Source organism: Physeter macrocephalus, chromosome 4, assembly GCF_002837175.3.
Source record: "Physeter macrocephalus isolate SW-GA chromosome 4, ASM283717v5, whole genome shotgun sequence".
In the NCBI taxonomy this organism is placed as follows: domain Eukaryota; kingdom Metazoa; phylum Chordata; class Mammalia; order Artiodactyla; family Physeteridae; genus Physeter; species Physeter macrocephalus.
The window spans coordinates 130,996,578-131,008,900 of NC_041217.1; positions in this window are offsets into that span (position 1 = coordinate 130,996,578).

The window sequence follows — 12,323 nt, forward strand, 5'->3', positions numbered from 1 at the left end:
AACCATAATTCAAAAAGACACATGCACCCCAATGTTCATTGCAGCTCTATTTACAATAGCCAGGACATGGAAGCAACCTAACTGTCCATCAACAGATGAATGGATAAAGAAGATGTGGCACATATATACAATGGAATATTACTCAGCCATAAAAAGAAATGAAACTGAGTTATTTGTAATGAGGTGGATAGATCTGGAGTCTGTCATACACAGTGAAGTAAGTCAGAAGGAGGAAAACAAATACCGTATGCTAACACATATATATGTAATCTAAGAAAAAAAATGTCATGAAGAGATTAGTGGTAGGATGGGAATAAAACACAGACCTACTAGAGCATGGACTTGAGGACGTGGGGAGGGGGAAGGGTAAGCTGTGACGAAGTGAGAGAGTGGCAGGGACATATATGCACTACCAAATGTAAATTAGATAGCTAGTGGGAAGCTGCCGCATAGCACAGGGAGATCACCTCTGTGCTTTGTGACCATGAGAGGGGTGGGATAGGGAGGGTGGGAGACGCAAGAGGGAAGAGATATGGGAACATATGTATATGTATAACTGATTCACTTTGTTGTAAAGGAGAAACTAACACACTATTGTAAAACAGTTATACTCCAATAAAGATGTTAAAAAAAAAAAAAAAGAAATGCAAGGAAACCAGAATAAGCCAAAACAATCTTGAAAACAGAACAAAGTTGGAGGATTTATCCTTCCCAATATCAAATTTTAGAGGATTTGTCTTCCCAATTTCAAAATTTACTACAGTAATCAAGACTACATGGTATTGGCATAAAGGTAGACCTATATATCAATGGAACAGAATTGAAAATCTAGAAATAAGTGCTTACATCTATGATCAATGGATTTTCAACAAAGGTGCTAAGGCAATTCAATAGGGAAAGGATAGTCTTTTCAATGGTACTGGGAAAATTGTATTACCAAATGCAAAGCAATCAGTTTAGACCTACCTCATGCCTTACACAAATATCAACCCAAAATATATCATAGACCTAAATGTAAGAGCTAAAACAATAAATTTATTAGAAGAAAACATAGGAGTAAATCTTCATGATTGTAGGTTAGGCAAAGATTTCTTAGATACAGTACCAGAAGCATAAATGATTAAACAAAAACATTACAAATTTAACTTTATCAAAATTAAATGTATTTTGCTTCAAAAGGTTTTCATTTTCATTAAGAAAGTGAAAAAATAAGCATATCATGTTGCTGATAAAGACTTGTCTCCAGAGTATATAAACACTACAACTCAACCATAAAAGGACAAACCAGTTTAAAAATGGGCAAAGGGGCTTCCCTGGTGGCGCAGTGGTTGAGAGTCTGCCTGCCAATGCAGGGGACACGGGTTCGTGCCCCAGTCTGGGAGGATCCCGCATGCCGCGGAGCAGCTGGGCCCGTGAGCCATGGCCGCTGAGCCTGCGTGTCCGGAGCCTGTGCTCCGCAACAGGAGAGGCCACAACAGTGAGAGGCCCGCGTACCGCAAAAAAAAAAAAAGAAAAAAAGTTGAACATAGAATTACCATAAAACCCAGCAATGCCACTCTGAGGTACATATCCAAGAGAAAGGGAACATATATCTACACAAAAACTTGTATACATATGTCTGTACCAGCATTATTCATACCAGCCAAAGAGTGAAAACAGTTCAAATGTCCATCAATTGTTTAATACATAAAGAAATCCTTACAATAGAATGGTATTTAGTCACAAAAAAGAATGAAGTACTGACATATGCTACAACACAGATGAACCTTGAAAACATTATGTTATGTTAAGAAGCCAGACACAAAAGGCTACGTATTGTATTGTTTCATTTCTATGAAATGTCCAGAACAGGCAAATCCATATAGACAGAACTGAATTAGTGGTTGCCAGATTCTGGGGGGAAGGAGAGGATGGTAAACGACTTTTGATGGATATAGGATTTCTCTTGGGGTGATGAAATATTCTAGAATTAGTGGTGATGGTTGCACAATTTTGTGAATATACTAAAAAATGCTACATTGTACACTTGAAAAGGGTGAATTTAATAATATGTGAATTATATCTCAACAACAACAACAAAAGGATGTAGGTAATGGAACAGATTTGGTGATGGAGGAGAAATGTGTTCTGTTTGAAGATATTAACATGTTAAGTCTTAGGTACCTCCAGAATATCCTGGTAGATACCCCAAGCAGGCATTTGGAATTACTTCACTACAGTTCTGGAGACAGTCCAAAAGTCAGGTGAGTTTTGAAACCACGAAAAATGTGAGATCATGTATGGACAGCAGAGCAGTTCAACCAAATCTCTCCTTAATACAGCATATCAAGCCCTCTAGGAATGGCCTTTGCACTCTTCTCAGCCTGATCTTTCATCACTCTGTCTCAGATATTTTTGTCAACAAACTGAATTATATTCATTCATTAAACAAATATTTAGCGCTCAATACAAGGAATAAATGAGTGAGCAAAGCAGACATAGATAGCCCCTGACTTCAGGGAGCTTGCAGTTTAGACAAGTAAACAAGTAGTTATATTTTAGTGTGGTTGGTGTTATGATTAGGAGAACAAGCTAAGATACTATCCCATTCTTTCTTCATAAAGTTGAGCTAAGTGCCTCTTCGTTGTGGTCTCAGAGCACACTTTACATGTTTTAATTAACTTACCACATCTGATCTTTGTTAATATTTATTACATTTGCATTTTTTATCCTAACTGTAACCTTCTCAGATTTGACTTACTATCTTTGTAAGCCATAACAATGCTGATTAAATAATATGAACTCAATAGGTGTTTGTATATGGCTATGGTTAAAGAGTATCCAATCTGCAGCCAAATTACTTGAATCCTAATCCAAGCTCTGACACTTCGTAGCTGCTTGATCTTTGGCCAAGATATCTAACTTCTCTGTGTTCAGTTTCTTCACCTGTAAAATGAGAATAATAGCAGCACCTACTATGCAACGAGAGATTATCATACTAAGTGAAGTAAGTCAGAAAGAGAAAGAAAAATGCCGTATGATATCACTTATATGTGGAATCTAAAATATGACACAAATTAACATATCTATGAAACAGAAACTGAATCATGGACATAGAGAACAAACTGGTTGTTGCCAAGGGGGAGGGGTTTAGGGAAGGAATGGAATGGGAGGTTGGGGTTAGCTGATGCAAGCTTTTATAATAGAATGGATAAACAATAGGGTCCTACTGTATAGCACAGAAAACTATATTCAGTATCCTATAATAAACCATAACGGAAAAGAATGTGTATTTATATATATATATACATATATAGCTGAATCACTTTGCTGTACAGCAGTAATTAACACAACATCGTAAATCAACTATACTTCAATAAAAATAAATAATTTTTAAAAAAGAAGAATGAATGGGAAATAAAGAAGAGAAAAAAATAATAGCACAAACCTTATAAGTTTCTTGTGACGATTACAAGAATTCATGTAAGTAAAGTACATGCATGGAACAATGCTGGACATATATTTTCTGTTCTTATTATGTTCGCTTTACTAAACATCATATACCCTGTTGTTATCATTCTTACTGTAATAGCCAAGTTGGCTAATTTCAAAGAAAAACTCCTTAACGTGGGTATCTGTGTTTCATATTATAACTGTGATACTAAAGATACCCTCCTTCATACAAAGTATAGCATGAAAGTTGGTCAGATTAAATTTTTCCGGAAAGTTGATCACAGTATTACATATAGAAATATATTTGGCATAGAAACCTACTGAATTAAACAGATTTCAATGAGCTGCCAGTAGATGGCTCTCTTAATATGCTATTTTATTTTCAGTTCAGATTTGTGCTTTTATGCATGGAGTCACACCTTCAAAAAACCCTGCTAACAGGGTAGAAATGGCTCTCCAGGAATTATCTAATTTATTTGTCTATCTTCTGCTAGGGTTTACAATCCGCAGTTGTAAATTCATTTGCAGAGGTACTTCAGTGGATAGCTGTAGGGTTTTTGTTTGGTTGGTTTTAAATTAAGAAAACATAAGAAAGCCCTTTTGGAAATGTAAATTCATTTGCAGAGGTACTTCTTCAGTGGATAGTTGTGGGGTTTTTTGTTTGTTTGTAAGAAAACATATGAAAACCATTTTGGAAATGTTTTCATTGGAGCCTATTTTTATCTGTCATGATAGATGGATGAACATAATTTATACCTTAAAATTTTCATGGAAAATGGACTTCCAATTTTCTTGATATCTCATTTTTTTATAATAACTTTAGACATGGCTAATTCTTCCCTTAGTTTTTCTTCGTATTATAAAGCTAAGTAATGACTTATAAAACTCTAACTTTACTATATCAGTTAGTTGCGCAGGACCTTTCTATTCCCATAGCATTTTTTTTTTAATTTATTTATTTTTGGCTGCGTTGGGTCTTCATTGCTGTGTGCGGGCTTTGGCGAGCAGGGGTACACTTCGTTGAGGTGCGCAGGCTGCTCACAGTGGTGGCATTTCTTGTTGTGGAGCACGGGCTCTAGGTGCTCGGCCTTCAGTAGTTGAGGCTCACAGGCTTAGTTGCTCCGTGGCATTTGAGATCTTCCGAGACCAGGGATCGAACCGGTGTCCCCTGCACTGGCAGGCGGATTCTCAACCACTGCGCCACCAGGGAAGTCCCTCCCATAGCATTTTACCTTTTTTTTTTTTTTTTTTTGCGGTACGCGGGCCTGTCACTGTTGTGGCCTCTCCCGTTGTGGAGCACAGGCTCCGCACGCGCAGCCTCAGTGGCCATGGCTCACGGGCCCAGCCGCTCCGTGGCATGTGGGATCTTCCCGGACCGGGGCACAAACCCGTGTCTCCTGCATCGGCAGGCGGACTCTCAACCACTGCGCCACCAGGGAAGCCCACCTTTATTTTATTATATTGTGATTTATTGGCTTTTACTAGTTTTACTATTAGTTCATCAAATGTTTGGAGAATAAAGCTGAGACAGGCTAGGACCTGGGACCCTTTGCTGGGACCTGGGACCCTTTGCTAAAGTGCTGCAATGCTTGTACCAGGACACAGCTCTCCTCAAGCAACAAAATGCAAAGAAACTATATGAGACTAAAAATAACTGCGTGCATGTGGAGCTGGGGTAAATTCTGGACCCAAAACATACAAAGAGACCAAAAAACCCAACTGCCACTTCTGCCTGGAGCAAAAACAGGGTGTCAGGAGCAAAAGCACGATACTGAGCATGCCCCCTGCATATAACACCACCTAAGGGGTGGGCAAACCACCTAAGCTACCCCTCTGGCCAGAAGCCTGGACACACTCCTACCCTCACCCCATAGAAGGAACAAGCTCGCCCCCCAACCAGCCCAGCAAGCGAGCAAGCAAGGGAACCTGTTGTTTGTACTTGCTCCCTGCTGCTGCAGCAGGGGCCTCAATAAAGCCTTGCCTGAATTTCTGGTCTGGCCTCTAGTCAATTTCTATTGATTGGGGAAGGCCAAGAACTCTGGCCAGTAACAAAGCTATACTCTAGTCTCCAAAATATTTGTTGCTATGACAGGTATATCCAGATATTCACTAGTTAAACCTTATAACCTATAGTGTTCATAAACCTACCCACTGTTTCTGCAAAATTATAGAACTTATTTTCTCAGATTATATCTCTAAACTCCTGAATACACCTGTGCTCTACAGTTCCATCCCTTCCTAGGCCATTCTGGTGGGGGATGCCCAGTCTCTTCACAGCTTTCACACACACACACAAACAAAACAAAACAAAACAAAACAAAAAAATACTTGCATTCAAGCACTTGATAAAGATCTGAAGAATCCTAGAGAGGGGTCATAGGGCAAGGTGCTTGTTGGAATATTCTTTTGATTCACTTCGTATCTCCTCCTCATCACGTCTCTCCTTTTCTTCCCTATATATCCAGAATTCTAAAAATAAATTCAACCCTCTTCTTTATGGAACAGATCTGCCAAAAGTCAGACCTCAAGTTCCACAGACTTCTCAGCTGATCCCATGGGTAGCCCTAAAGCTGGGATGGCTCTTCAGATATGTCTTCAGTCAAGGAAAGAGGCCAGGCCTTGGTATCCCTCATTGATCAGTTTTTGGATGCAAGCTGCTCCCAGGGAGGTGTCATAACCCTCTCCCTGATTGAGGCTCCCCCCTTTGTCTAAGGGCAATTCCCAGAGAGAGAGACTCTGCTTTAAGCCGTCAGCAGCCAACACTCCCCAAAGCCGGGGGAAACCAGTGCTTCCATCCTAAAAGTGGTGTCTGGGTGGTGCACCACAGAATCTACTGCAGAGTCCATCTTTAGAAGAAGAAGATAAGTCCCAAAAAGCAAGAAATAAATCCAGAAAGAAATGGAGAGACCCAATAATATTATTTGGGTTCCTCAGCTCAGCTTCATCCCTGGAATTCCTAGTTACATGAGCCAATAGATTCCATTTTCTGCTTAGGCTATTTGAAAGTGGGTGTCTGTCACTTGCAATTGAAAGATCTCTGATCAATAACACTTCATGTTTGAAGAAAGCAATAATCACTATTCTATTCTTTCAGCAATTACAATGTCATAATTTATTTGTTTACACATCTATCTCTCTAATTAGACAGTAAATTTCTTATAGGATCATATTATATTCATCCTATCTGTAGCATCTATGGCAGTGGTAAGTAAAGGAGATAATGAACAAATATTTGTTGAATTAAGAATAAGAAAATGCCAAAACAGGGCTTCCCTGGTGGTGCAGTGGTTAAGAATCCACCTGCCAATGCAGGGGACACGGGTTCAAGCCCTGGTCCGGGAAGGTCCCACATGCCACAGAACAACTAAGCCCGTGAGCCACAACTACTGAGCCCGTGTGCCATGGCTACTGAAGCCCACACGCCTAGAGCCCATGCCTCGCAACAAGAGAGGCCACCGCAGTGAGCAGCCTGCGCACCGCAACGAAGAGCAGCCCTCGCTCATCTCAACTAGAGAAAACCCATGCACAGCAACGAAGACCCAGAGCAGCCAAAAAGTAAAATAAGAGAAAGAAAGAAAACACCAAAACGATAGACAATGCACAGGAATAGACACGGATGAATTCACAGAGCACATTAAGTAAGGAGAGAATAGTCAAATGTTGACTTGAAAGGCATATTTGGTCTATCAGACTTCACTTTCCTTCTCTTAGCCCAAGCTAAGTTGTAATTTCACCCAAGATACTCAGATTCATCAATATTACGTAGCCTTTGGTTGACATTTAAGCTAAGTTTGGTGGAATGCTCATTTATTCTTAAAATATACTTTGTGCCTTTTCTGTGGTTCTGAGCTCCATGTTCATTCTTGGTCTAGTGATTTATTTGTTCACTGTGTATTTGGTCCCAGGCCCTGTGCTGGACTCTGGGAATATAGCAATGAATATGACAGAAAGCCCTGTCCCCAGGGAGTGTATATTCTTTTAAAAGAAGGCAGATTTTAAACAAGTAATTACAAACACAGTATGTACCACAAAAGGTAATTATGGGAGTGTATAGCGCAACCTAAATTGAGATTAGGGAAATCGTCCCTGAGAAAGTGACATTTCTATAGAGAACTGAAGAAAGAGTAGAAATTAGCTCCCAGAAGTCCCCAACAAACATGTTATTGTGTCTCATTAGGCCTGAAATTATCCATATAGTCTGAGGAATAGTTGAATTCACTCAATAGGAATTCACTGAGTAGGTAAACTAACCAGAATCCCCTTCTGGAGCTGAAGGTGAGGTTAATCCCACCCAAATTACATGACTGAGAATGGGGGAGGGATTTTTTCCCAAAGGAGATTTTTGGGTACAGCTACAAAGAAAAAGCAGAAATTTGTGCTGAGCAGTAAGCACAAGCACCCCTTTATAGGGAGGAAGACTTGATTCACAGAGGCTGCTAGAAGACCTTTCCAGTATTCAAGTGAGAGATGAAAGTGACTTGGATAAGGAGAGGCCAGTGAAGTTTGAGAGAATGGACAGGACTTGATAACTAATTGGATAAAAAGGTAAAGAGTGGGGAAACCAATCAAAGATGACTCCAAGATTAAATTTTTTTTCCTTCTCAGGCTGTGACATAGTTAGCCTAGATGTCCTAAGAATTTCCTGGCTATGGGTCCATGAATGAGAAAAGATTTCCCGAGCTTATCATAAAGTTCCTTTTTGGTGTTTTCTAAACTAAGCTTATAAATGTCTCCTTTGCCCTTTCAAGTTCTCTCTTGTTCTTGAGGATCCTCATATGCTTCTTTTTATAACGTACTGCTTGTCTGAACCATATTCATTAATTAAATGTTAAGGCTACTTCTACCTTAGCTTCTTTATACACTATATTAGGCAAGCATTTGACCCTTAATATTAACCAGTGGCAAATGTCATGAAGTTTGAAATTACTTCAAAGTAGTTCTTTAAGTATCAAAAAATAGTATACCCAAAATTGTAGACACAGATTGGGATGGCTGCTCATCTGATAATTCCCATCTTTCTATCTGCTAAGAAATTCCATATCACTGGGCACAAAGGTAGGCATATGATCCAGACTGAGTCAGTTTAAATTCCTCATTCCCCAGCCACAGTGATTCATCCAACGGATGGGCTCATCATTCCTTCCTAGAGATTTTTCCAACTGACACTGAGAAAAAGAGATTCACTTTCTTCTAAAAAAAATAAGCTTGAAAGAAGGCAATTACAAGTTGCTTTGTCTGTGTACTCTTCATGAATTCAGTTCATCTATAGAAGGAAAGATTGACACCACTGTGCAAAAAGATACAGAGACACAAGATATGGAAAGAGAGACAGAGACAGAGAGACAGAGATTTTGAAATCTGGTAGCATTTATATCCTTGGGTCTTGCTGGCCTGGGAGCTATCTCAACTTCTGACCTTCCTGTAGTTCGATCATGTGCTCTAGAAAAGCAAGGATCCCAAGTGCCTGGCACATGACAGCCACTCCAAGAATAATTGTTGAGATAGAGACTTCACTTTGGACCAAGATGGAATGATAGGAACCACATTTACACTCCCTTCTGAAACAATTTAAAAGACAGAAAATACATGAAAAAAAATGGTTTTTATTTATTTTTGTATTTTTATGTTTTTGGTTGTGGCATGAGGGATCCTTGTTCCCCGACCAGGGATGGAACCCGCACCCCCTGCAGTGGAAGCATGGAGCCCTAACCACTGGAGCACCAGAGAAGTCCCCAAAAATGGTTTTTAGACATTGGACATCAGACAGTACAGAACAGTGTGATTTCTGAGAGAGAAGAAACAAAGTGAGCCCTATGAGTACCCCTTTTTATTGTCTGGAGAGTTTTCATACTGCATGGCAAAGAGAGGGGACGCTGGTGGAGTCTCACAGTCTCTCTGAGTTGAGAAGATGGAGCTGGGGTCGTGGGAGGACAAGGCAGCTAGAGTTCTCAGGGCAGCATACCAGAGAGGAGATTGCTGCACAGAGAGAGTGCTCTGAAGATCTGCAGAGTTCTTCTTTATCGTTTAGCTGACTATTGATCAGAGGATACATATGAGGAACAACCTGAAGTGGGAACTGTAAAAAAAAAAAAGTTTCCTATAATTTTCTTTGAGCAGATCTGTGTTCCAACTTGGAAAATAAATATATTCTTATAGCTTCCAATGAACAAAAGCTCTAGTAATTTAAAAATATTCTTGAATGAATGTGAATCAGTCCATTCTCCCTTTTTCCTTAAGCTAGTTCTAGTTGGGTTTCTGTTGCTTGCAACCAAAGAATCTTAGCCAATACACCTTAAAATTTCACTTCTGAAGTTATCTTCAGAAACTAACAAAGAATTCCAAAGACTTTGGTTATAAGAATGTCTATCATTTTAATGTTTATAAATGTTAAAACTCAGATTTTCTGATATTCCCAAAGATTTTTCTATGCAAATTGGTAAATTAATCTAATAAAATACTATGTAATAACTAACAGGACATTTTAGTTTCTCACTTGACATAGAAATATGCTTATGATATATTGATTAGTTTTTTAAAAAATTAAAAATTTCCATTCCAAGTTATAAAACAGAATATATAGTTTTTATTGTGCATATGGATATATGCATATAAAGTGTGAAAGAATGTTTCTTAAAACTTTAATAATCCTTTTCTCTGGCTGGTGGAATTTCAGGTAGTTTTTATCCTTAAAAAGAAAAGTATCTGTGTTTTTGGATTACCCATCCTACAACAAATTTGTTTCAACTCTTTTTTTTACTGCCTGTCTTAGTTGACCTCTGAGGTTTTGTTTTTGATCTAAATTTACCCCAATTTTCAGTTTATTTGCAAAGCAGAGAAGGTTGGCATAATTTTAGTCAGTTGAATAATTAAGTCCTTTCCTTTTCAGATTACAAATTACTCCTATTTCCCCAAACCCTCTTACAGAGCTCTAATCTTTGCACTTTTACAACTTAACAACCGTATACACAGTACACTTACTAGAGGCACAATAAAAATTGTTAAATAGATGGTTATTCTCTCAGTAATATCCTAAGGGAGAGATGCTGTATACCAAAGGTATATGTTTGATAAAATGGGACTGGAGAGGTTTTAAACTTTTACCAAAACACATCAAAGCAGCTCAGTTATTAAGCCTAGACATGTTTCCTAGTGCCTGGCTGATCTAATGCTTTGGCAAATATTGAAAGTGACCTATGTCCCTAGGGGGAAGCACATTACGCCTCATGATTCGATGTCCCAGATTTTCCAGAGAAGACCTGGTTTATTTCTTACTTTTGTTTTTCCATAGCAAAGGTCATTCCTTTATTGGATTTTAACTTTTATATCTCTCAAAGAGTTTTCCTGTAAATAAATTCATGCATTTGAGTAAAATATCTTTTGCTAGATTACAAATCCCATTTTTAATTTAGAATGATGAACCAACAAAGCATCAGGATTGGAACAATTAATCCTCCAATAGGGTAATGTGGTACTGGTGACCCAAACAGGATCAGGGAGATATATGAATGTTGTGGATATTAAAAATCTAATTTGGGGCTCACACTTGGTAACTGCAAGAAACTACCACCTTGAATTCCCAATTTGCATCTTAATTACTTCTGACCTTGAATTCTCATCTCAGATATAAAGCTACCTAGCTGTATAAAAGACGCTCAATCAGTCAGTTGCTTTCATCTATTTATCTCTCTAGTAGAATTTTGAAAAATGATCTATCAGCCATGCTGCATTGTTTGAGGATCAAATGTAATAGTGAATGTACAAGTGACTTAAAAATCACTGTTTGTATTTGCTAAGAGTCCTTTGTTAAAATCTTACTATGGAAGTTGAAAACTACAACACAAAAAGACTGAGCTGCTCTGGTTGAAGAGGTTATGAAAGGCAGAGCCCTTCATACAAATTTGGTAGGTTACTCTTGCTTCTTCTTATGTTTATCAGAGAAAAATTGGAACAAGAAGAAAAAACAAAAATCAGCAATAATTCTACAACATAGAGAACTGTTTGTGGAACTACGTTTTTCCAGACCCCAAAGAATATCTTCAAACAAACTTGATCAGGTGACTGGTTGATCAGAATGAAATCTCTTTCCCATTGTTCCATGGAGCTGGGATAAGTGAGGTTTTGGGCCAACAGTCAAAGTGAGGAAGGCAGATTTCATCATCAAATCCTGGAGGCAATGAAACACATGGCCAGAATGAGGAGACAAAGTCCAGAACCTACTGGATGATGAATCTGATTGGGGAGCCAGACTGAAGCAAACATAGGAACATAGAAACCCTGGATAACAGCTAGAAACAGACTAGAGTTCCTTTAGCTTTTTTTTACTCCACCCCCCCCATCGAACCCATGCCCGCGGCAGTAGGAGGGCGGAGTCCTAACCACTGGACCTCCAGGGAATTCGTCTTTGGCTTGTTTTTTATGGACCAGCAGCTGTACATTCTTGGATTAATCAGACTAGTAAAGACAGTCAGGGTCATCAAAATAATTTAACTTAAAGTTTTGTTGAGCTTATAAAACGGCAGTTCTGAATGTTTGGTTAAAGTTTTAGCTACTATAAAAACGTTATTTTGAATATACTTTGAATTATAAAAGCAAAATAAAGATAATTTTTGTACCTTTTTTTCATTTAATTGGAATTGTTTTCAAGTTTCTGCAAATGTAATTGTAAAGCATTAAGTATTTATTGGTAAATAATGTATGTATTTCCAATCCAAGAAATATAATAAGTGAGTGAGGTTGAAATAAGTGCTTGCTTTATTTTTTTAATTTTTTAACATCTTTATTGGAGTATAATTGCTTTACAATGGTGTGTTAGTTTCTGCTTTATAACAAAGTGAATCAGTTATACATATACATATGTTCCCATATCTCTTCCCTGTTGCGTCTCCCTCCCT